This window comes from Rhinatrema bivittatum, chromosome 4 (assembly GCF_901001135.1).
Source record: "Rhinatrema bivittatum chromosome 4, aRhiBiv1.1, whole genome shotgun sequence".
NCBI classification, from domain to species: domain Eukaryota; kingdom Metazoa; phylum Chordata; class Amphibia; order Gymnophiona; family Rhinatrematidae; genus Rhinatrema; species Rhinatrema bivittatum.
Window position 1 is genome coordinate 287,824,059 of NC_042618.1, and position 22,876 is coordinate 287,846,934.

The window sequence follows — 22,876 nt, forward strand, 5'->3', positions numbered from 1 at the left end:
TCCCCAGTTCCTGCCAATAAAGGAGTGGACTGGGAGGGAACTTCCGTAACCCCCTACTTTTCCTCTCTCTTCTCCTCTCCGACCCTAAACTCCACCTATCTACCCGAATTTTTTATGTTTTAAAATTTAGTTGCTCCCAGGAGCAGTAGTAAGTTCCACGTGATGGCCGGCTGCCAGTGCGTGCGTCACTGGGTCAGCGCCTAATGGCGCTGTCCCAGCTGGCCCCCACCCCTGGCCCGTCCCTTTTTAAAAGTCTGGCTCTTCCGTGCATACCAGGAGATATGCGCATGGCCAGGACATTCTGAAAATGTGCTCGGCGTGCACGTGGCCAGGCCATGCACGTATCTCCCGGTATTGGCGTGCACCAGGGATTTTAAATTCCACTGCAAGGTTTTTGAGTTTGCCATCAAAACCCAAGATTTCAATTTCCCGCCCTGCTGAGTGGTTAAAGTTTAACTGGGTAAGTCATTATCTTAGTTAAACTTTAACCTGGTAAAAAGCTGGCACTGGGACATGGTTTAATTTTAGTGAACTAGCACTGCTATTCAGCACTACCTGGCTAAAGCTAGCCAGGTAAATCTGATCATAGAAATAGCTATCCTAAAGTTACCAGGTTAACTTAAATAGCTCTGTTCAGCTGAACTTGACCAGGTAAGTGTTCCACTGAATATCTGTGAAATGTCTGTTATATGTTGTTGTTTGTTTTAAATTGTTATGCATGTTGATTTTATGAGTGCTTATGAGCCACACTCGCCTAAATGTTTTGGAAGTTGTGGAATATAATAGTTTTAATAAATACAAAAATAGTTAACTTTTCTCCTAGCCAGTCCACTGAATATTGACCTCTTAATATTTAAAAACAGCAAGTATTATAGAAGTAATTATTAGTGGATGTGCTGCTGGGCATGGAGATGTAACAATTTTGCTTACAAATTTAGATTGCAGGTTATGTACTTCTCACGACACAAATGTTTTTACAAGTTGCACAAAAAAGATTACTGATAAAAATACCAAAGCTTGTAAATTTGGCAATACAAACCCATTTTCTTCCTTAAGATGTTGGTATAAGTCAGCTTTATTGTTGACAGAATTCAGACGTCCAACAAATTCTTGGTGCTTTCTTGAGTTGGCAGTATTAATTCGAGCGCTCCACAAGGAAAGTAAGGACATGGGTCCTGGTGTAAAGATTTCAAGATAAAAAGGAAGACTTGGTTTGTTAATTCTGTCACTATTCTGAATACAGGAATACATAAAAGATTCTGAGACATTCCAGTGAATTGGCATGGTTTAAAATAAAGAATACAATTCTGAATGCATTCTTTTTTATTTTCAATAAAAATAAAACATACACATGTCAAACCATCAAACAAAATCAGGTACAAGAGGAAAAAAAGTGCCAGAATCACATTTACTAATGTTACATTAAATAATGTAAAGTCTATAAAAGACTATAAAATGTATTACTCTAGAAATCCAGAAAAAGCACATAACAGTAGTTCCATCCTCTAGCACTTGAGTTCTCATTATTTGCAAACTTGATTTTAATGTTAACAGATGAAAAATGAGATCTATTTTTTAAATCACTGAATCTTGGCTGAGGGATTATGATATAGTCTCAGATTTGCTCTCTTGGTTTTGTTATAGCACAGTAGCCTAGACAAAGTGGGAAGGAGTTTTGGCTATCTACTGGGAAGAACTCTTATTTACTCAACAGGTGCTTCATCATCCAAGTAATTCTGATTGCCTGAATTTAACATCCAGACATCTGTTTTCAGTTTTGTCTGCTATGCCCCATCGAACACTAGTTGTTCTCTATGAGACTTGGTGGAAATAATTTACAGAAGCTCATAAGAGACATAAGAGATTTAGGGACATAAGAGATTTGAATCCAGGAGATGATTCCTTATCTTTCAAGTTTTCTCTAGGCTTTAGACTGACGTTTTCTGGCCAGACCCTTGACTTTATGTGGGTTTAAATAGCGACATCACTATAAAGGATCTTGAGTTTATCTGGTGACTTGCTCCAATAACTATCTAATTAGATTTACCTTACACTGTATACTGCAGATTAAACATTGCAATAAAACAGCATAGAAATTTTACCCAAAATGTAAAATGACACCAGAAAATGCTTTGGGTTCAAGAGTGGAAAATAAATCAGCAGATTTAGCAACAGACACTTGGTTTTCTGCATTATCTGATACCATAGAACAAATTACACTGCTAAGAACTAACTAGCAATCCGTTGCTTCATTAAATTGATTTACAAGGAATAGCAAAATTGCTTACCTTGTAATAGGTGTTATCCCAGGACAGCAGGATGTAGTCCTCATATATGGGTGACGTCACTGATGGAGCCCTAGCGCGGGAAAAACTTCTGTCAAAGTTTCTAGAAACTTTTGACTGGCAGCCTGAGGCTACTGAGCATGCCCGGCATGCCATGATATTCTCTGCCACAGGGTTCTCACTTCAGTCTGGTATGTAGCAATAAGCTTTAGCAAAAATTAAATATAAAAAATGAGGCCCAACTCCGCGGGTGGGTTCTGTGAGGACTACATCCTGCTGTCCTGGGATAACACCTATTACAAGGTAAGTAATTTTGCTTTATCCCAGGACAAGCAGGATGCTAGTCCTCGCATATGAGTGATTAGCAAGCTAGAGGCTGAATCATTTCGAATTGAGGTAACTTCAGAGTGTTGTTGTTGGAAATGAGACGGCCGAAGATCACAGCAGGTTGGTTGTAGAAGGAGTTGGGTTTAAACTGGAAACAAGTTCTTTAAGACAGATTGTCCATATGTCGAATCTTGTCGTCCTTGTTTGTCCAAACAGTAATGAGCTGCAAAGGTGTGAAGAGAACTCCAAGTTGCTGCTTTGCATATGTCGAGGATTGGCACTTAACGACAGTGTGCTACTGAGGTTGACATTGCTCTTACTGAATGTGCCTTTACTCGCCCTTGAGGAGGAAGGCCCGCTTTTTCATAGCAAAACTGTATACAATCTGCTAACCAGTTGGATAGAGTATGTTTACCCACTGCTTTACCTGGTTTGTTTGGATCATAAGAAACAAAAATTTGGTTGGATTTTCTGTGGATAGCCGTGCGGTTTAAGTAGAAGGATAATGCACGTTTACGGTCCAATGTATGCAAAGCGCGTTCTCCTTGGTGAGATTGAGGCCTTGGGAAGAATGTGGAAGAATGTGGGTAAAACTATGGATTCGTTCAAGTGGAATTCCGTAACTACCTTAGGGAGGAATTTTGGATGTGTACGGAGTACCACTCTGTCATGTAGGAACTTCGTGTAAGGTTCGTATGTGACAAGTGCTTGTAGCTCACTCACCCTTCTAGCTGAGGTAATGGCGATGAGGAAGATAGTCTTCCATGTGAGAAATTTAAGATCACAGGAATCTATGGGTTCAAAAGGGGAACCCATGAGTTTTGTTAAGACCAAATTCAAATCCCATTCTGTGACTGGGGGTCGAATTGGTGGTTTCAGTTGAGTTAAACCTCTCATAAACCTACTGACAAGAGGTTGTGTAGATATAGGTGCATCTCCCATCTTGTTATGATAAGCTGAGATTGCACTTAAATGGACTCTTACAGATGAAGTCTGTAGACCAGAGTCTGAAAGATGGTACAGGTAATCTAGTAGAGAAGTGGTGGGGCAGGTGAAAGGATTAATACTTTTTTGCCTGCACCACAAAGTGAATCTCTTCCATTTAGAAGAATAATTCTTTCGTGTGGAAGGTTTACGTGAAGCTATAAGCACTTGAGATATATTGGATGAAAGATTGAGTGGTGTAAGATCAAGCTTTCAACATCCATGCTGTCAGAGATAGGGATTGAAGGTTGGGATGGCGCAACCGACCCTGATCCTGAGATATGAGAGTGGGAGCTACACCCAGGCGAATGGGATCTCTGATCGAGAGGTCTAGCAGTGTGGGAAACCATACTTGTCGAGGCCAATATGGGGCTATGAGTATCATAGACCCCTTGTCTTGTTGTAGCTTCACAAGAGTTTTGGTTATGAGCGGTATTGGAGGATACGCGTATAGTAGGCCGGAGTTCCAAGGGCGAGCAAAAGGCAATTACTTACCTGATAATCTCCTTTTCCTTAGTGTAGACAGATGGACTCAGAACAAATGGGTATAGTATGCTCGTGCTAGCAGTTGGAGACGGATCTGACGTCAGCACGGGTATATATACCCCCACAGGAAGCGTAGCAACTTCGTAATCTTCCTTGCAAAAGCTGTTATGGATGTGTGTACTGATGCTCAGTGAAATAGTGAAACAGGATTCCCCTGACCGATTGATAGTAGCTGGAGACCGCCAGCATTCCCAACCGGAAGGCGTCGACACCTGGTAGAGTGTACGCTCTTTTGGAAACAGATGACTTGGCTTACCTTGAATCGGTGAAACCCATATACACAGGCAGCTGGGCGGGATGCTGAGTCCATCTGTCTACACTAAGGAAAAGGAGATTATCAGGTAAGTAATCTCAACATTTCCTGTCGTATAGCCAGATGGACTCAGAACAAATGGGATGTACAAAAGCTTTACTCCCAGCCTGGGCGGGAGGCTGCCTGAGAACCATGTAGGACCGCCCTCACAAATGCTGTGTCCTCCCTGGCCTGGACATCCAGACGGTAGAACCTGGAGAAGGTATGGAGGGAGGACCACGTCGCCGCTTTACAGATTTCTACAGGCGACAGCATCCTGGATTCTGCCCAAGATGCCGCTTGTGCTCTCGTAGAATGAGCCTTGACTTGTAGAGGCGGAGACTTCCCGGCCTCCACGTAAGCTGCTCTGATAACTTCTTTAATCCAGCGGGCGATGGTGGGCCGAGAGGCCGCTTCCCCTTGTCTTTTCCCGCTGTGCAGGACGAACAGATGGTCCGTCTTTCGTACTTCTTGTGTCATTTCCAGATATCTGGGCAGCATTCTGCCTATGTCGAGATGGCGTAGCAAACGCCCTTCTTCAGATTTCTTCAAACCCGCCGTGGTAGGCAAGGATATAGTTTGGTTAAGGTGAAATTGTGAGACCACTTTAGGTAGAAAGATGGATAGCCTCTGGAGTGATTCTCAGAAAGGGATCACGGCAGGACAGTGCTTGTAGCTCTGAGACGAGGCGTGCTGAACACACCGCCAATAAGAACACCATCTTCAAGGTTAGAGAACGGAGAGACAGGCCCCGAAGGGGTCTGAAGGTGGATCCTGCGAGGAAATCCAAAACAAGGCTGAGGTTCCACAAAGGCACTGGCCACTTAAGTGGCGGACGAATGTGCTTAACTCCTTTCAGGAAGCGAGACACATCTGGATGCGTGGCAATGGTCTTGCCATCCCTCCTGGGACCATAGCAAGACAGTGCAGCCACCTGAACTTTGATGGAGCTGTGGGAGAGACCCTTCTGAAGCCCATCTTGCAGGAAATCCAGAACAATAGGGATTGTGGTCGCATGTGGATTGGTGCCATGAGTGTCGCACCATGCTTCAAATATTCTCCAGATCCTTACGTAGGTGAGGGAAGTGGAAAACTTGCGGGCTTGGAGGAGTGTATCTATCACGGGCTCCGAGTAACCTCTTTTCTTCAGTCTAGCCCTCTCAATGGCCAGACCGTAAGAGAGAATTGAGCCGGATCCTCGCGGAGGATGGGCCCTTGACGAAGAAGGTCCCGGCGAGGAGGCAGGGGAAGGTGCTCCCCTGCCAGTAGTCTTCTCATGTCCGTGTACCAGGGTCTTCTTGGCCAGTCTGGTGCCACTAGAAAAACTAGGCCCCGGTGTCTCTGAATCTTGTGGATGATGGCGCCCAGCAGAGGCCACGGAGGAAATGCGTATAGCAGAGTCCCTGGAGGCCATGACTGAACCAGGGCATCGATTCTGTGTGAGAACGGGTTGCGTTTGCGGCTGAAGTATCTGGGTACCTGAGCATTGGACTTGTCCGCTAGTAAGTCCATGTCCGGAATCCCCCAGTGATCCACAATCATCTGGAAGGCTGTGGGTGACAGCTGTCACTCTCCCGGATCTAGGCTTTCTCTGCTGAGGAAGTCCGCCGCGGTGTTGTCCTTCCCGGCAATGTGGACGGCTGAGATGTCCTGAAGATTCGCCTCTGCCCAAGCCATCAGCGGGGCTATCTCCAGAGATACCTGTTGGCTTCTGGTTCCGCCCTGATGGTTGACGTATGCCACCGTGGTGGCGTTGTCGGACATCACTCTGACTGCTCTGTTCTTCAGTCTGTGAGCAAATCGTAGGCATGCCAATAGGACTGCCCGGGCCTCTAGACGGTTGATGTTCCACGCTGACTCTTCTCTGTTCCACCGCCCTTGTGCGGTGAGTTCTTCGCAGTGTGCTCCCCAGCCGCTCAGGCTGGCGTCTGTGGTGAGCAGAGTCCACGTAGGTGAGGACATCTTCGACCCCCTGCTCATGTGGTTGGACTGCAACCACCACCGTAACTGGGTCCGTACTCTGGCTGGCAAAGGAAGGTGCGTGGAATAGTTCCGCAAGCGGGGGCTCCAGCGAGAGAGCAGGGAGTGTTGCAACGGTCTCATATGGGCCCTTGCCCAAGGTACCACTTCTAGGGTGGATGCCATGAGGCCGAGAACCTGCAGATAATCCCAAGCTATGGGCCGACTGGCTCCCATCAAGTACCGGATACGCGTCTGAAGTTTTAACCTTCTTTTGGTAGTGAGACTGACTGTGTCCGCCTGGGTGTCGAACTGTACTCCCAGGTATTCCAGCGACTGGGAAGGCTGTAGGCAACTCTTGCTGAGGTTGATTACCCAGCCCAAGCTTTCCAGAAGGGCGATCACTCTGTCGGTTGTCCGATGGCTCTCCTCTCGTGATTTCGCCCTGATCAGCCAGTCGTCTAGGTAGGGATGGACCAGGATTCCTTCCCGCCTGAGTGCCGCTGCTACCACTACGACCACCTTGGTGAAGGTCCGCGGTGACGTGGCCAACCCGAAGGGCAGAGCCCGGAATTGGAAGTGGCGTCCTAGAACCTTGAAGCGTAGGTAGCGCTGATGATCCGGATGGATCGGGATATGCAGGTAGGCTTCCGACAAGTCTAAGGCCGTGAGGAATTCTCCTGGCTGTACTGCGGTCTTGATGGAGCGCAGAGTTTCCATGCGAAACCTCGGGACCCTTAAGTATCGATTGACTGACGAGGTCCAGTACGGGCCAAAAAGTGCCCCCTTTCTTGGGTACTAAGAAATAAATGGAATAGTGTCCAGAATTCACTTCCCATGCAGGTACTGGGATGATGGCTTTCAAGGACAGGAGCCTCGCCAGGGTAGCTTCCAATGTTGCCTTCTTGTGTATGGGACATGAAGATTCCACAAACTTGTCCGGAGGGAGATGATGGAAGTCCAGATAATACCCCTCTCGGATGATGGCGAGGACCCACTGGTCCGACATAATCTCGACCCATCTGGGGTAGAAAAGGGTTAACCTGCCCCCTATGGCTCCGTCCCCCAGATGAATCGGCGGATTCTCATTGTGAGGCGCTGCCGGGACCTGAGCCCAGGCCTGCTCCCCTCTTGCACTGCTTGGTCCGAAAGGACTGATTCCGGGCCTGAGGACGAGGCGCCTGGTAGCGACTCCTGTAGGGAGTGAAGTGCTGAGAGCTTCTACCCCTGGAGGGCCTTGGAAAGGCGCGCTGGTTCCTTCTGAACCGATCTTCCGGCAGTCGAGGTACTGGAGAGGCACCCCATGTGCTGGCCAGTCTATCAAGGTCGCTACCAAACAGGAAAGAGCCCTTAAAGGGCAATCTGGTGAGGCATGTCTTCGAAGGAGCATCCGCTGACCATTTCCGGATCCAGAGCTGCCTCCTGGCAGCTACTGAGGATGAGATCCCCTTGGCTGTTGTCCGGACTAGGTCTGATGCCGCATCCGTAAGGAACGAGAGAGCTGACTCCATGTCTGCTGCTGGAGCATTGTTCCTGACCTGTGACAAACAGGAACGCGTCACCACTGTGCAGCAGGTTGCAATCCGCAAAGATAGAGCTGCCACCTCAAAAGTCTGTTTCAGAATGGCGTTCAATCGCCGGTCATGAGGCTCCTTGAGGGCCGCCCCCCCCTCAACTAGAATGGTAGTGCGCTTGACCACAGCGCTAATCAAGGCGTCCACCTGAGGGCACGCCAGCAGCTCCTGGATAGCCGGTGCCAGGGGGTACATGCTTGTCAGTGCCCGACCCCCTTTGAATGAGGCCGCTGGTGCAGCCCATTCTAAATCTATCAGTTGTTGTGCCGCTTGCAAGAATGGAAAATGGCGGGCTGTAGGATGAAGACCTTCCAGCAGGGGGATCCGTGCGGAGGGTACCGTAGCGCTGGGACCTGTAATATCCAACTCCGCCAGGCACTAAGACACCAGGTCGGAGAGATCCTCTTTAGGGAAGAACCGCCTCATGGTTCTATATGGCTCAATCCCTGAGGGAAGTTCCCCCTCGTCCGGGAGTTCGGACTCGTCCGGTGAAACATCCGGGTCCGACTGATCCGGACTGTCTGGAGGCGGGAGGTCCGGCACACGATAAGGGCGTGAGGGTCCCGGAACAGGATCCGCTGGAGCCGCAACCGCAGCAGCAGCCGCCGCCGCCGCAGCCGGAACAGCAGAAACAGCAGGAACAGCAGAGCCTGGACGGGAAGCTGTTTGCATCTGTACAAAGGCATGAATCCCCTTAAAGAGATCCACCCAGGAAATGGAGGCGGTCTCTAATCGCCAGGGTACGAGATCCCCCGGGATTCCAGGCTGGTCGAGACTGCCCACTAAGTCCGGGGTAGCCCCTGGGGAACTGTCAGCGAATCGTGGCTGTGACTGGTCCTGGCCCGAGGGTCCCACGGCCTCCTCACGCTGGGCACATAGGGAGTCGGGCTCTTCACTGTGCGTGGCTCTAAGCTGGCATGCAGAGCAGAGGCCGAGGGCTTTAATGCCGGAGGCAGAAGGCGCCCCTGCTGAAGACGTTGAGGTGTTCTGTTCCATTGGAAAATATGCGCTTAATGAGAAGCGGCAGCAATATACACTTAATATAACAGGCGCTTAATAATAAGCGGCAGCAATATACGCTTAAATATAACAGGCGCTCAATAATATGCGGCCGCAATATACGCTTAATCTAACAAGCGTTCAATACAACAGGCACTCAATAATATGCGGCAGCAATATACGCTTAATACAACAGGTGCTGAATAATATGCAGCAGCAATATACGCTTTAATAGAACAGGCGCTCAATAATAAGCGGCAGCAATATACGCTTAATATAACAGGCGTTCAATAATAAGCGGCAGGAAAATACGCTTAATACAACAGGCGCTTAATAATATGCGGCAGTAATATATGCTCAAATGACATCCAATATGCTCTCAGCAATAGGCAGCTAGCAATATACACTCAACTAAGCTCTCAGCAATAGGCGGCTAGCAGTATACGCTCAATGATATCCAATATGCTCGCAGCAATAAGCGGCTAGCAATATACGTTAAATAATATGCAATATGCTCACGGCAATATGCGGCTTAGCAATGTACGCTAAATAATATGCAATATGCTCTCGGCAATATGCGGCTTAGCAATGTATGCTGAACAATATGCAATATGCTCTCAGCAATATACGGCATAGTCATAGACATGCGCCTATCATGGGCGCTCAATACCTGAGTAAGGCCAACAAAATGGCGCCCTTCCACGGCATGCCGCCTACGGCCCACGCCGCCAATCCTCTTTCCTCGGAGACCAAAGAGTAAGAGATGTACGCCTTACCTGATCCTTGACGCTTCCCGGCTGGAACCCGGGCGGTCTCCGGCTGCGGGGGGAGAGGGCAAGTACCTTCACCGCCGCGCTTTGAGGAAATGCACCCGCTGCCTCATCCACGCCGGGACCGAGGCGCCTCATTCGCCCCGCCCGAGCCTCGCCCGGGGGCTACGTCCCTGCTGCGATTCGGCCACCGGACCGAGGACTTAGACTTCCGGGGGATCACGGAAATCACCCCGGGAAACTCAACTGGGGGAGGGACCATTGGGTATCACCGCAGGAGTGCGGGGCTCGAAGGTGCTGTAGAAGTTTAGTAAGAAGAAAGAAAGTAGATTTGGAAACACGCTCAGCGAGCATGCAGGCTCTCCAAACTGCTTTGGAGACGGAAATTACTAAGTTGCTACACTTCCTGTGGGGGTATATATACCCGTGCTGACGTCAGATCCGTCTCCAACTGCTAGCACGAGCATACTATACCCATTTGTTCTGAGTCCATCTGGCTACACGACAGGAAATGTCCACTTTGTGATTCAGATGTGACGCAAAGAGGTCTACTGTTGGTTGTCCCCACTGTTGAAATATCCTGGACGCTACTGAGGGGTTCAGGGACCACTCGTGTGGTTGGAATTGACAACTGAGTCTGTCCGCCACTACATTGTGAATGCCTGCCAGATAAGTGGCCTGGAGAAACATTGAGTGGCTTAGGGCCCAGCCCCAAATCTGTGCAGCTTCTTGACAAAGGAGATACGAACCCGTACCTCCCTGTTTGTTGATGTACCACATGGCTACTGTATTGTCCGTTTGGATTAGAACAGTCTTGTGTGAAAGGCAGTCCTTGAACGCATGCAGCGCATAACGTATAGCTCGAAGTTCCAGAAAGTTGATTTGAAAACTTGCTTCGAGTTTTGTCCAAGTTCCCTGGATGTGGAGATTGCCTGTATGAGCTCCCCAACCCAAGGTGGATGCATCTGTAGTTAACGTTATTTGTGGGACTGGTCGTTGAAAGGGTAGACCCTTTCACAAATTGTCCTTGTTCACCATAGGAGAGAACAGCGTAACTGGTGGGTTACTTGAATTGGAGAATGAAGTGGCTGAATGGCTTGGATCCATTGTGATCGCAATGTCCATTGAGTTATTCTCATGGCTAGTCTTGCCATGGGGGTAACATGAACTGTAGAGGCCATGTGGCCAAGCAGAGTTAGAAATTGATGAGCAGTGGCTTGTGGCTTTGAGCAAATTGAGTTGGCCCACAGAGATAGAGTTTGTGCTCGATCTTCGGGTAGGAAAGCCTTGGCCAGAGTGGTGTCCAATTCTGCTCCTATGAACTGGAGTAGATGAGAAGGAACAAGATGGGATTTTTGATAATTTATTAGGAATCCCATTTGTTGCAGAACAGTAATTGTGTGATTTAGAGAAGTTAGAGCTCCTTGTTGAGATTGACTTCTGATGAGCCAGTCGTCTAGATAAGGGAAAACGTGAACCCCTTGTTTGTGCAAGTATCCTGCAATGACTGCCAAACATTTGGTGAAAATTCTGGGAGCAGAGGCAAGGCCGAATGGCAGCACTCTGTATTGGAAATGCTGATGGCCTACTGTGAAGCGCAGGTACTTGCGATGAGGAGGGAATATTGGGATGTGAGCATAAGCATCTTGAAGATCCAGAGAACAAAGCCAATCTCCTTTTTGAAGAAGTGGAAGCATGGTTCCTAGAGAGACCATCCTGAACTTTTCTTTTTTTTTTAAATTTGTTGAGCTTTCTGAGATCTAGGATGGGACGTAGGCCTCCGGTTTTCTTTGGAATGAGGAAATACCGGGAATAGAATCCTCTGCCCTGCTGAAGCCGGGGTACTAGTTCCACAGCTCTGGCTTTCAGAAGGGTGGATAATTCTGTTTGTAACTGCTGTATGTGATTTTCGCTGAAATGAGAAGAACATGGTGGAAGATCTTGATGCAGTGATGTTAAATTTAGGTGATATCCCTGATCTATTATTGAAAGGACCCATTGATTGGAGGTTATTGAGGTCCAATTGTTGTAAAAGATGGACAGTCTTCCTCCTACTGGTATGGTGGATTGGGGATTGGAGTATAGGCTTTGATCCCTGGATGAAATTTCAAAATCCAGAGGCAGGTCCTGTTTGAGGAGCTGGTTGGGGCCTAGTTGTTCTTTGTTGCCTTTGCTGAGGTCTTTGTTGAGACATAGGAGGCCGTGGTCTGGATGTAGGAGGATAGTACCTCCGTGGCCTGTAGAATGGACGTTTTATCTCCCTACGTGGAGGTCTGCGGCTGGTATGTGTTGCAGAGTCATGAGGGAGAGCTGATAGTTGCTTCAAGGTTTCAGAGTGCTCTCGTAACTGAGCAACAGCGTCTTGTACCTTGGTACCAAACAAATTATCTCCCAAGCAGGGTAGGTCAACAAGCATCTCTTGGACCTCTGGTCACAGATCAGAGACCTTGAGCCAGGCCCATCTTCTGGCACTAATGCCTGATGCAGCTATTCTCGAAGGCATTGTAGGCGGCTCTGACCTCGTGTTTTCCTGTTTCTAATCCCTTTTGAATGATGGTTTGTGCTGCCTCCTGGTGTTGTGCAGGCAGGGATGGAACCAAGTCCTCAATTTGTTTCCAGAGATTCCTCTGGTTTTGGGTCATGTAGAGGTGATATGCTGCAATTTTAGAGTTCAGCATTGCTCCTTGATATATTTTTCACCCCATCTGATCCAAGAACCTATTATCCTTTGCTGAAGGAATAGATGCATGGGTCCTTGTTCTCCGAGACCTCTTTTGTGCAGATTCAACTACAACTGAATTGTGAGGGAGTTGAGTCTTTTGATATCCTGGTGCAGGTTGTACGAGATATGTAGATTCTACCCTTTTGTTTATTGCAAGAATTGTACAGGGATGCTCCCAGATACGAATGGATGGGAATAGCCAGGCTGTGCTTAGGGGGATCTACAAACTGTAATATTTCCAGGGTTTGTGTCTCTCATCCTTTTCAGCTTGTAACTGAAATGGTATGGAATCTGCCATCTCTTGTATAAATGATGAAAAAGAGAGGTCTTCTGAAGGTGACTGCTTTCTGGACTGAGGTGGCGAAGGGTCTGACAGGAAGTCCTCTGATGAGGCTTCAGATGCAGTGTCAGACAAAGTGTCATAAGATGGAGTTTGGTATGGAGCGGCTGTAGTTTTTTGAGGTGGTAATACACCAGAAGGTCCCTTTTCTTCATCCTCCTCCTGAACCGGATTTGAGGGTAAGGAAGCCAACAGCTCATGGTACCTCTTAAAGAGGAGGCTATGCAGTGCTGCTTCAGTAGTAGAAGTTTCAGGGACTGCACTTGGAGTTTTTATGATGGAATGTTTGAATTTCCCCGATGACTTGTGCATCGATGTGGATGGTTCATGGAGAGGAGGTATTGACGGTGCCATTGTATAAAGAGACATCAACTGTGTAGTAGATGCCATGGTCGATGTAAGAAAAGAGAACATGGTGATAGGAATCGTCGATGGAAGGCATCGATGATATTGGTCCTGATGGAACCGGTAACATCGAAGGAGGTGTAGGCACCGATGGTTCCGATGACATCAACGCTTGCGCTGGCTCCGTCATCGATGCAGTCACCGATATCGGTGTGGACATCAGCGGAATTGCTGGCATCGGCGTGAACGCCGGCATCGGCTGTGAAGCCGGTATCGATGAAACCTCCAGCATCGGCACTGTGGCCGGCATCGACATAGGTGTCGGCATCGGCAGTTGTGCCAGAATTTGTTCTTTCAAGGCATCGGTGACAATCTGCCTAATGAGTGCAGTCAAATCCGGGATCGGTGTCGATGATGGAATAGACGTCGACTGTGTCGATGATGGAATCGAGGAGGCGGACGTTGATGGTACAATGGCCGATTTCTGTCGTTTTGGTAACGGTTCCTCTGGCGGAGGAAGAGACAGGGGAACCGCGGATCGATGCCGTCGATGCTTATGCTTGGGTTTGGATTCAGCTACTGACCTAGTCGATGAAGTGGAGGGGGCTGGTGAGAAGGCATCGCCGGAACCCTCCGGACGTCGTTTTTTGATAAGAATCTTCTTCGTAACTCCCACCGGTGAAGGTTGTGTGGAAGTTGAAGGAGAAGGAACAGATTGAATTTGAAAAAGTTGAACCATTTTTTCTTCTCTGAGCTTCCTTCCTTTCAGAGTCATTTCTTGACATTTTTGGCAAGAAGAGATTTCATGATGTTGTCCAAGGCACCGAACACATTCCAGATGAGGATCTGTTATGGACATGGTGCGGTTGCAGGCTTGGCATTTTTTGAAGCCGGAGGCCATGTTTGCATCGACGACCGTCGATGAAAGCTGAGAGAAATTGTGACAATTGTAAAGTCAAAATGACTCTTTTTGTCACCGTCCGGTGACAATGAAAATGAGACCCGAATGGGAAAGAGAAAAATGAGAATATCACTGACTTTTCAGTCAAAAATGTGAGTGAACTCACAGGGCTCCTATGTCCGCGATGTGGGAAGCAGCACGGAAAAACGAAGACTGAAGTGAGACCCCTGTGGCAGAGAATATCATGGCATGCCGGGCATACTCAGTAGCCTCAGGCTGCCAGTCAAAAGTTTCTAGAAACTTTGACAGAAGTTTTTCCCGTGCTAGGGCTCCATCAGTGATGTCACCCATATGTGAGGACTAGCATCCTGCTTGTCCTGGGATTATAAGCATTATGAAGAAGGACATAAGCTTGTGAGAGAGATTGGAGGAAGACAGCAAATTATGACCTAGATTTATCATTTTGCTATAAATATAAGTGCCCGCGATAAAAAAAAAAAGGGGGCATGGTTAGGGTAATTTTCAAGATACTGCAACGAGCGCAATTTTACAGCATTGCATAAGTATTTTAGTGCGACACATGTTAAATTTATCGCACCCACGATATTTTCACATCGCAAGCTGAGAAGTGCCCAGACAGGCTGGTAAGAGAGAGCGACTCCTTATAAGGCTCTCATATAAGGAACCTATTAATACCACTGTAAGAGGGGCAACTAGTAACTTGGGGTGAGGTTTTGGTGGTGGTGGCCTAGGTTTTGGGGGGCAGTTTTATATGCATGGTCAGAGGTATGAACAGGTAATGTTGAGATTACTTACCTGATAATCTCGTTTTCCTTAGTGTAGACAGATGGACTCAGAACAAGTGGGATAGTATCCGCGTGCTAGCAGTTGGAGACGGATCTGACGTCACCACGGGGTATATATATCCCCACAGGAAGCGCAGCAACCTAGTAATCTTCCTTGCAAAAGCTGTTATGGATATGTGTACTGACGCTCAGTGAAAAGTGAAACAGGATTCCCCTGACCGATAGACAGTGGCTGGAGACCGCCAGCATTCACAACCGGAAGGCGTTGACACCTGGTAGAGTGTACGCTCTTATGTAAACAAATGCCATGACTTACCTTGAATCGGGGAAACCCATGTACACAGGCAGCTGGGCGGGATGCTGAGTCCATCTGTCTACACTAAGGAAAACGAGATTATCAGGTAAGTAATCTCAACATTTCCTGTCGTGTAGCCAGATGGACTCAGAACAAGTGGGATGTACAAAAGCTTTACTCCCAGCCTGGGCGGGAGGCTGCCTGAGGCCCATGTAGGACCGCCCTTGCAAATGCTGAGTCCTCCCTGGCCTGGACATCCAGACGGTAAAACCTGGAGAAGGTATGGAGGGAGGACCACGTCGCTGCTTTACAGATTTCTGCAGGCGACAGCATCCTGGATTCTGCCCAGGATGCCGCTTGTGCTCTGGTAGAATGAGCCTTGACTTGTAGAGGCGGAGACTTCCCGGCCTCCACGTAAGCTGCTCTGATAACTTCTTTAATCCAGCGGGCGATGGTGGGCCGTGAGGCCGCTTCACCTTGCTTCCTCCCGCTGTGCAGGACGAACAGATGGTCCGTCTTTCGTAGTTCTTGTGTCACTTCCAGATATCTGGGCAGCAATCTGCCAATGTCGAGATGGCGTAATAAACGCCCTTCTTCAGATTTCTTCAAACCCGCCGTGGTAGGCAAGGATATGGTTTGGTTAAGAGGAAACTGTGAAACCACTTTAGGTAGAAAGGAGGGAACCGTACGAAGATGGATAGCCTCAGGAGTGATTCTGAGAAAGGGATCATGGGCAGGACAGTGCTTGTAGCTCAGAGATGCGGCGTGCCGAACATACCGCCAGTAGGAACACCATCTTCAAGGTTAGAGAACGGAGAGATAGTCCCCGAAGGGGACTGAGGGTGGATCCTGCGAGGAAATCCAAAACAAGATTGAGGTTCCATAAGGGCACAGGCCACTTTAGTGGCGGACGAATATGCTTGACTCTCTGCAGGAAGCGAGAAACATCTGGGTGCTTGGCGATGGTCTTGCCATCCCTCCTGGGACCACAGCAAGACAGCGCAGCCACCTGAACTTTGATGGAGCTGAGGAAGAGACCCTTCTGAAGTCCATCCTGCAGGAAATCCAACACAATAGGGATTGGGGTCGCATGTGGATTGGTGCCGTGAGTGTCGCACCATGCTTCAAACACTCTCCAGATCCTTACTTAGGTGAGGGACGTGGAAAACGTACGAGCCCGGAGGAGTGTATCTATCACGGGCTCCGAGTAACCTCTTTTTTACAGTCTAGCCCTCTCAATGGCCAGACTGTAACAGAGAATTGAGCTGGATCCTCGTGGAGGATGGGACCTTGACGTAGAAGGTCCCGGAGAGGAGGTAGGGGAAGAGGCTCCCCTGCCAGTAGTCTTCTCATGTCTGCGTACCAGGGTCTTCTTGGCCAGTCTGGTGCCACTAGAAGAACTAGGCCCTGGTGATTCTGAATCTTGTGGATGATGGCGCCCAGCAGAGGCCACGGAGGAAAGGCGTATAGCAGAGTACCTGGAGGCCACGGCTGGACCAGGGCATCGATTCCGTGTGAGAACGGGTCGCGCTTGAGGCTGAAGTATCTGGGTACTTGAGCATTAGACTTGTCCGCCAGTAAATCCATGTCCGGAATCCCCCAGTGATCCACAATCATCTGGAAGGCTGTGGGTGACAGCTGCCACTCTCCCGGATTTAGGCTTTCTCTGCTGAGGAAGTCTGCTGTGGTATTGTCCTTCCCGGCAATGTGGATGGCGGAGATGTCCTGAAGATTCGCCTCTGCGCAAGCCATCAGTGGGGCGATCTCCAGAGATACTTGTCGGCTTCTGGTTCCGCCCTGACGGTTGATGTATGCCACCATGGTGGCGTTGTCGGACATCACTCTGACTGCTCTGTTCTTCAGTCTGTGAGCAAACCGAAGGCATGCCAATCGGACTGCCCGGGCCTCTAGACGATTGATGTTCCACGCTGCCTCTTCTCTGTTCCACCGCCCTTGTGCGGTGAGTTCTTCGCAGTGTGCTCCCCAGCCGCTCAGGCTGGCATCTGTGGTACGCAAGGTCCACGTGGGTGATGACATCTTCGACCCCCTGCTCATGTGACTGGACTGCAACCACCAGCGCAACTGGGTCCGCACTCTGGCTGGCAGATGAAGGCTCGTGGAATAGTTCCGTAGACGGGGGCTCCAGCGAGAGAGCAGGGAGTGTTGTAGAGGTCTCATATGGGCCCTCGCCCAAGGCACCACTTCCAGGGTGGATGCCATGAGACCAAGAACCTGCAGATAATCGCAAGCTATGGGCCGACTGGCTCCCATCAATTACTGGATACGCTGCCGAAGTTTCGACTGTCTCTTGGCAGTGAGACTTACTGTGTCTGCCCGGGTGTCGAACTGTATTCCCAGGTATTCCAGAGACTGGGAAGGCTGTAGGCAGCTCTTGCTGAGGTTGATTACCCAGCCCAAGCTTTCCAGAAGGGCGATCACTCTGTCGGTTGTCCGAAGGCTCTCCTCTCGAGATTTCGCCCTGATCAGCCAGTCGTCTAGATAGGGATGGACCAAAATTCCTTCCCGCCTGAGTGCCGTTGCTACCACTACGACCACCTTGGTGAATGTCCGGGGTGACGTGGCCAACCCGAAGGGCAGAGCCCGAAACTGGAAGTGGCGGCCTAAAACCTTGAAGCGTAGGTAGCGCTGATGATCCGGATGGATCGGGATATGCAGGTATGCCTCTGACAGGTCTAATGCCGTGAGGAATTCTCCTGGCTGTACTGCGGCCTTGACGGAGCACAGAGTCTCCATGCGAAACCTCGGGACCCTTAAGTATCGATTGACTGACTTGAGGTCCAGAACTGGCCGAAAGGTGCCCCCTTTCTTGGGTACCATGAAATAAATGGAATAGTGTCCAGAATTCACTTCCCAGGCAGGTACTGGGATGATGGCTTTCAAGGACAGGAGCCTCGCCAGGGCAGCTTCCAATGCTGCCTTCTTGTGTATGGGACAAGACGATTCCACAAACTTGTCCGGAGGGAGGTGATGAAAGTCCAGATAATATCCCTCCCGGATAATGGCGAGGACCCACTGGTCCGACATAATCTCGACCCATCTGGGGTAGAAGAGGGTTAACCTGCCCCCTATGGCTCCATCCCCCAGATGAATCGGCGGATTCTCATTGGGAGGTGCGGTCGGGACCCGAGCCCGGGCCTGCTCCCCTCTTGATCTGCTTGGTCTGAAAGGACTGATTCCTGGCCTGAGGACGTGGTGCCTGGTAGCGACCCCTGTAAGGAACAAAGCGCTGGGAACTCCTGCCCCTGGAGGGCCTTGGAAAGGCGTGCTGGCCCCATCTGAACCGATCTTCCGGCAGTCTGGGCACAGGAGAGGCACCCCATGTACTGGCCAGTTTATCAAGGTCGCTGCCAAATAGGAAAGAGCCCTTAAAGGGCAATCTGGTGAGGCGTGTTTTGGAAGGCGCATCCGCTGACCATCTCCGGATCCAGAGCTGCCTCCTGGCGGCTACGGAGGATGAAATCCCCTTAGCTGTTGTCCGGACCAGGTCAGAAGCAGCATCCGTGAGGAACGAAAGAGCTGACTCCATGTCTGCTGCTGGAGCGTTGTTCCTAACCTGTGACAAACAGGCACGCGTCACCACTGTGCAGCAGGTCGCGATCCGCAAAGATAGAGCTGCCACCTCAAAGGTCTGTTTCAGAATGGTGTCCAGTCGCCGGTCATGAGGCTCCTTGAGGGCCGTCCCCCCTTCAACTGGAATGGTAGTGCGCTTGACCACAGCGCTAATCAAGGCGTCCACCTGAGGGCACGCCAGCAGGTCCTGGATAGCCGGTGCCAATGGGTACATGCCCGTCAGGGCCCGGCCCCCTTTGAAGGAAGCCGCTGGTGCCGCCCATTCTAAATCTATCAGTTGTTGTGTCGCTTGCAAGAATGGAAAATGGCGGGCTGTAGGACGAAGACCTTCCAACAGGGGGTTCTGCGCAGAGGGTACCGAAGCGCTGGGACCAGTAATATCCAACTCCGCCAGACACTGAGACACCAGGTCGGAGAGATCCTCTTTAGGGAAGAACCGCCTCATGGTTCTATATGGCTCAATCCCTGGGGGAAGGTCCCCCTCGTCCGGGAGTTCGGACTCGTCCGGTGAAACCTCCTGGTCTGATTGATCCGGACTGTCCAGCGGCGGGAGGTTCCGCTCACGATAAGGGCGTGAGGGTCCAGGAACAGGATCCGCAGGAGCCGCCACCGCAGTAGCAGCCGCAGCAGCTGCCGCAGTCGCAGCCACCGCAGGAACAACAGGAACAGCAGGAACCGCAGGGCCTGGACGGGAAGCCGTTGGCATCTGTACAAAGGCATGAATCCCCTTAAAGAGATCCACCCAGGAAATTGAAGCAGCCTCTAATCTCCGGGGTACAAGATCCCCCGAGATCCCCGATTGGTCAAGACTGCCCCCTAAATCCGGGGTAGCCCCTGGGGAACTATCAACAAATCGTGGCTGAGACCAGTCCTGGCCTGAGGGTCCCACGGCCTCCTCACATTGGACACCTAGGGAGTCTGGCTCATCACTGCGCGTGGCTCTAAGCTGGCATGCAGAGCAGAGGCCAAGAGCTTTAATGCCTGAGGCAGGCGGCGCCGCCGCTGAAGACGCTGCTGCGTTCTGATCCATTGAAAAATATGCGCTGAATGCTTGATACAACAAGCGCGCAATAATAATAATATGCGGCAGCAATAGGCGCTGAATACAACAGGCGCACAATAATAATAATATGCGGCAGTAATAGGCGCTTAATACAACAGGCACACAATAATAATAATATGCAGCAGCAATAGGTGCTTAATACAACAGGCGCACAATAATAATATGCGGCAGCAATAGGCGCTCAATACAATAGGCGCACAATAACAACAATATGCGGCAGCAATAGGCGCTGAATACAACAGGCGCACAATAAGAATAAAATGCGGCAGCAATAGGCGCTTAATACAACAGGCGCACAATAATAATAATATGCGGCAGCAATATGCGCCGAATACAACAGGCGCACAATAATAATAATATGTTCTCAGCAATAGGCGGCCAAGAAAACGGCTCAATTGTATGCAATATGCACTCAGCAATATGCAGTTAGGAATACCCGCTCGATGGCTTTTAAATAGGCTCTCAGCAATAAGCGGTCAGTAATACACGCTCTATGGCTTTCAATAGGCTCTCAGCAATAAGCGGTCAGGAATACACGCTCAATGGCAATCAATAGGCTCTCAGCAATATGCGGTTAGCAATACACGCTTAATGGCATTCAATAGGCTCTCAGCAATATGCGGTTAGCAATACACGCTCAGTGGCAGTAAATATGCTCTCAGCAACAGGCGGTTTAGCAATACACGCTCAGTGGCATTCAATATGCTCTCAGCAACAGGCGGTTTAGCAATACACGCTCAGTGGCACTCACAACAATAAGGCAATATACGCACAAGGAGGAATAGAGCCGCGCCTATTACAGGTGCTTAATACCTGAACAAGGCCCCAAAATGGCGTCCTCCACGGCGTGCCACGCCGCCGATCCTCTGCTCCTTGGAGACCAGAAATAAAAAATGTACGCCTTACCTGATCCTCGGTGCTTCCCGGCTGGAACCCGGGCGGTCTCTGGCTGCGGGGGGAGAGGGCAAGTACCTTCACCACCGCGTTTGAGGATATGCACCCGCTGCCTCGTCCACGCCGGGACCGAGGCGCCTCGAAGCCTCACCCGAACCTCGCCCGGGGGCTATGTCCCTGCTGCGATTCGGCCAGACCGAGGACTTACACCTCCGGGGTGATCACGGAAATCACCCCGGGAAACTCAACTGGGGGAGGGACCTTAGGGTATCACCGCAGGAGTGCGGGGCTCGATGCTATAGAAGTTTTAGTAAGTAGAAAAAGAAAAGTAAAGTAGATTTGGAAAACACTCTCAGCTAGCGTGCAGGCTCTCCAAACTGCTTTGGAGACGGCACGACAGGAAATTGTATTTTAGGAAATCCTGAATATAATACATTACAAAAGTCCAGGTGGCTGGTAATCACAGCATGAATGAGATTTGTCAAATTTTTATGTGAAATACAGGGCCTCGGGCTGCAGATTACCCTGTCCTGATGAAAACAAGAACGTACCAATTATGATATGAGACTGTTTTAACTCTGTATCCAAAATGATACCCAAAGTACAGACCTCAGATTATAAAAGGAAAGATTAAACCTTCCAATACCATTTGCAGAGGAGCAAAAGAGAGATGACCTAAATCAAATTATTTCTGTCTTTTGGGGATTCACTTTCAGTTTAACGGAGTGAAGCACAAAATCCAACCTCTGAATCCAACTACAGATCGGTTAGCCTGACTTCAGTGCCAGGAAAAATAGTGGAAAGTGTTCTAAACATCAAAATCACAGAACATATAGAAAGACATGGTTTAATGGAACAAAGTCAGCATGGCTTTACCCAGGGCAAGTCTTGCCTCACAAATCTGCTTCACTTTTTTGAAGGAGTTAATAAACATGTGGATAAAGGTGAACTGGTAGATATAGTATACTTGGATTTTCAGAAGGCGTTTGACAAGGTTCCTCATGAGAGGCTTCTAGGAAAAGTAAAAAGTCATGGGATAGGTTGCGATGTCCTTTCGTGGATTGTAAACTGGCTAAAAGACAGGAAACAGAGAGTAGGATTAAATGGGAAATTTTCTCAGTGGAAGGGAGTGGACAGTGGAGTGCCTCAGGGATCTGTATTGGGACCCTTACTTTTCAATATATTTATAAATGATCTGGAAAGAAATATGACAAGTGAGATAATCAAATTTGCAGATGACACAAAATTGTTCAGAGTAGTTAAATCACAAGCAGATTGTGATAAATTGCAGGAAGACCTTGTGAGACTGGAAAATTGGGCATCCAAATGGCAGATGAAAATTAATGTGGATAAGTGCAAGGTGATGCATATAGGGAAAAATAACCCATGCTATAATTACACAATGTTGGGTTCCATATTAGGTGCTATAACCCAAGAAAGAGATCTAGGTGTCATAGTGGATAACACATTGAAATCGTCGGTACAGTGTGCTGCGGCAGTCAAAAAAGCAAACAGAATGTTGGGAATTATTAGAAAGGGAATGGTGAATAAAACGGAAAACGTCATAATGCCTCTGTATCGCTCCATGGCGAGACCGCACCTTGAATACTGTGTACAATTCTGGTCGCCGCATCTCAAAAAAGATATAATTGCGATGGAGAAGGTACAGAGAAGGGCTACCAAAATGATAAGGGGAATGGAACAACTCCCCTATGAGGAAAGACTAAAGAGATTAGGACTTTTCAGCTTGGAGAAGAGACAACTGAGGGGGGGATATGATAGAGGTGTTTAAAATCATGAGAGGTCTAGAACGGGTAGATGTGAATCGATGATTTACTCTTTCGGATAGTAGAAAGACTAGGGGGCACTCCATGAAGTTAGCATGGGGCACATTTAAAACTAATCGAAGAAAGTTCTTTTTTACTCAACGCACAATTAAACTCTGGAATTTGTTGCCAGAGGATGTGGTTAGTGCAGTTAGTATGGCTGTGTTTAAAAAAGGATTGGATAAGTTCTTGGAGGAGAAGTCCATTACCTGCTATTAAGTTCACTTAGAGAATAGCCACTGCCATTAGCAATGGTAACATGGAATAGACTTAGTTTTTGGGTACTTGCCAGGTTCTTATGGCCTGGATTGGCCACTGTTGGAAACAGGATGCTGGGCTTGATGGACCCTTGGTCTG

The 22,876-nt window shown here is 49.0% G+C and overlaps 1 protein-coding gene across 1 annotated transcript in view; it reads right to left on the reverse strand.

The window, feature by feature from the left end:
* Positions 1 to 1,043: 1,043 nt before the first annotated feature.
* Positions 1,044 to 22,876, reverse strand: part of INTS13 (integrator complex subunit 13) — a 560,030-nt gene continuing 538,197 nt past the window's right edge. Inside the window, exon 17 of the mRNA XM_029600167.1 lies at positions 1,044 to 1,175. The gene's annotated coding sequence lies outside the window, so the exon portion shown is untranslated. The remainder of the gene's footprint in view (positions 1,176 to 22,876) is intronic.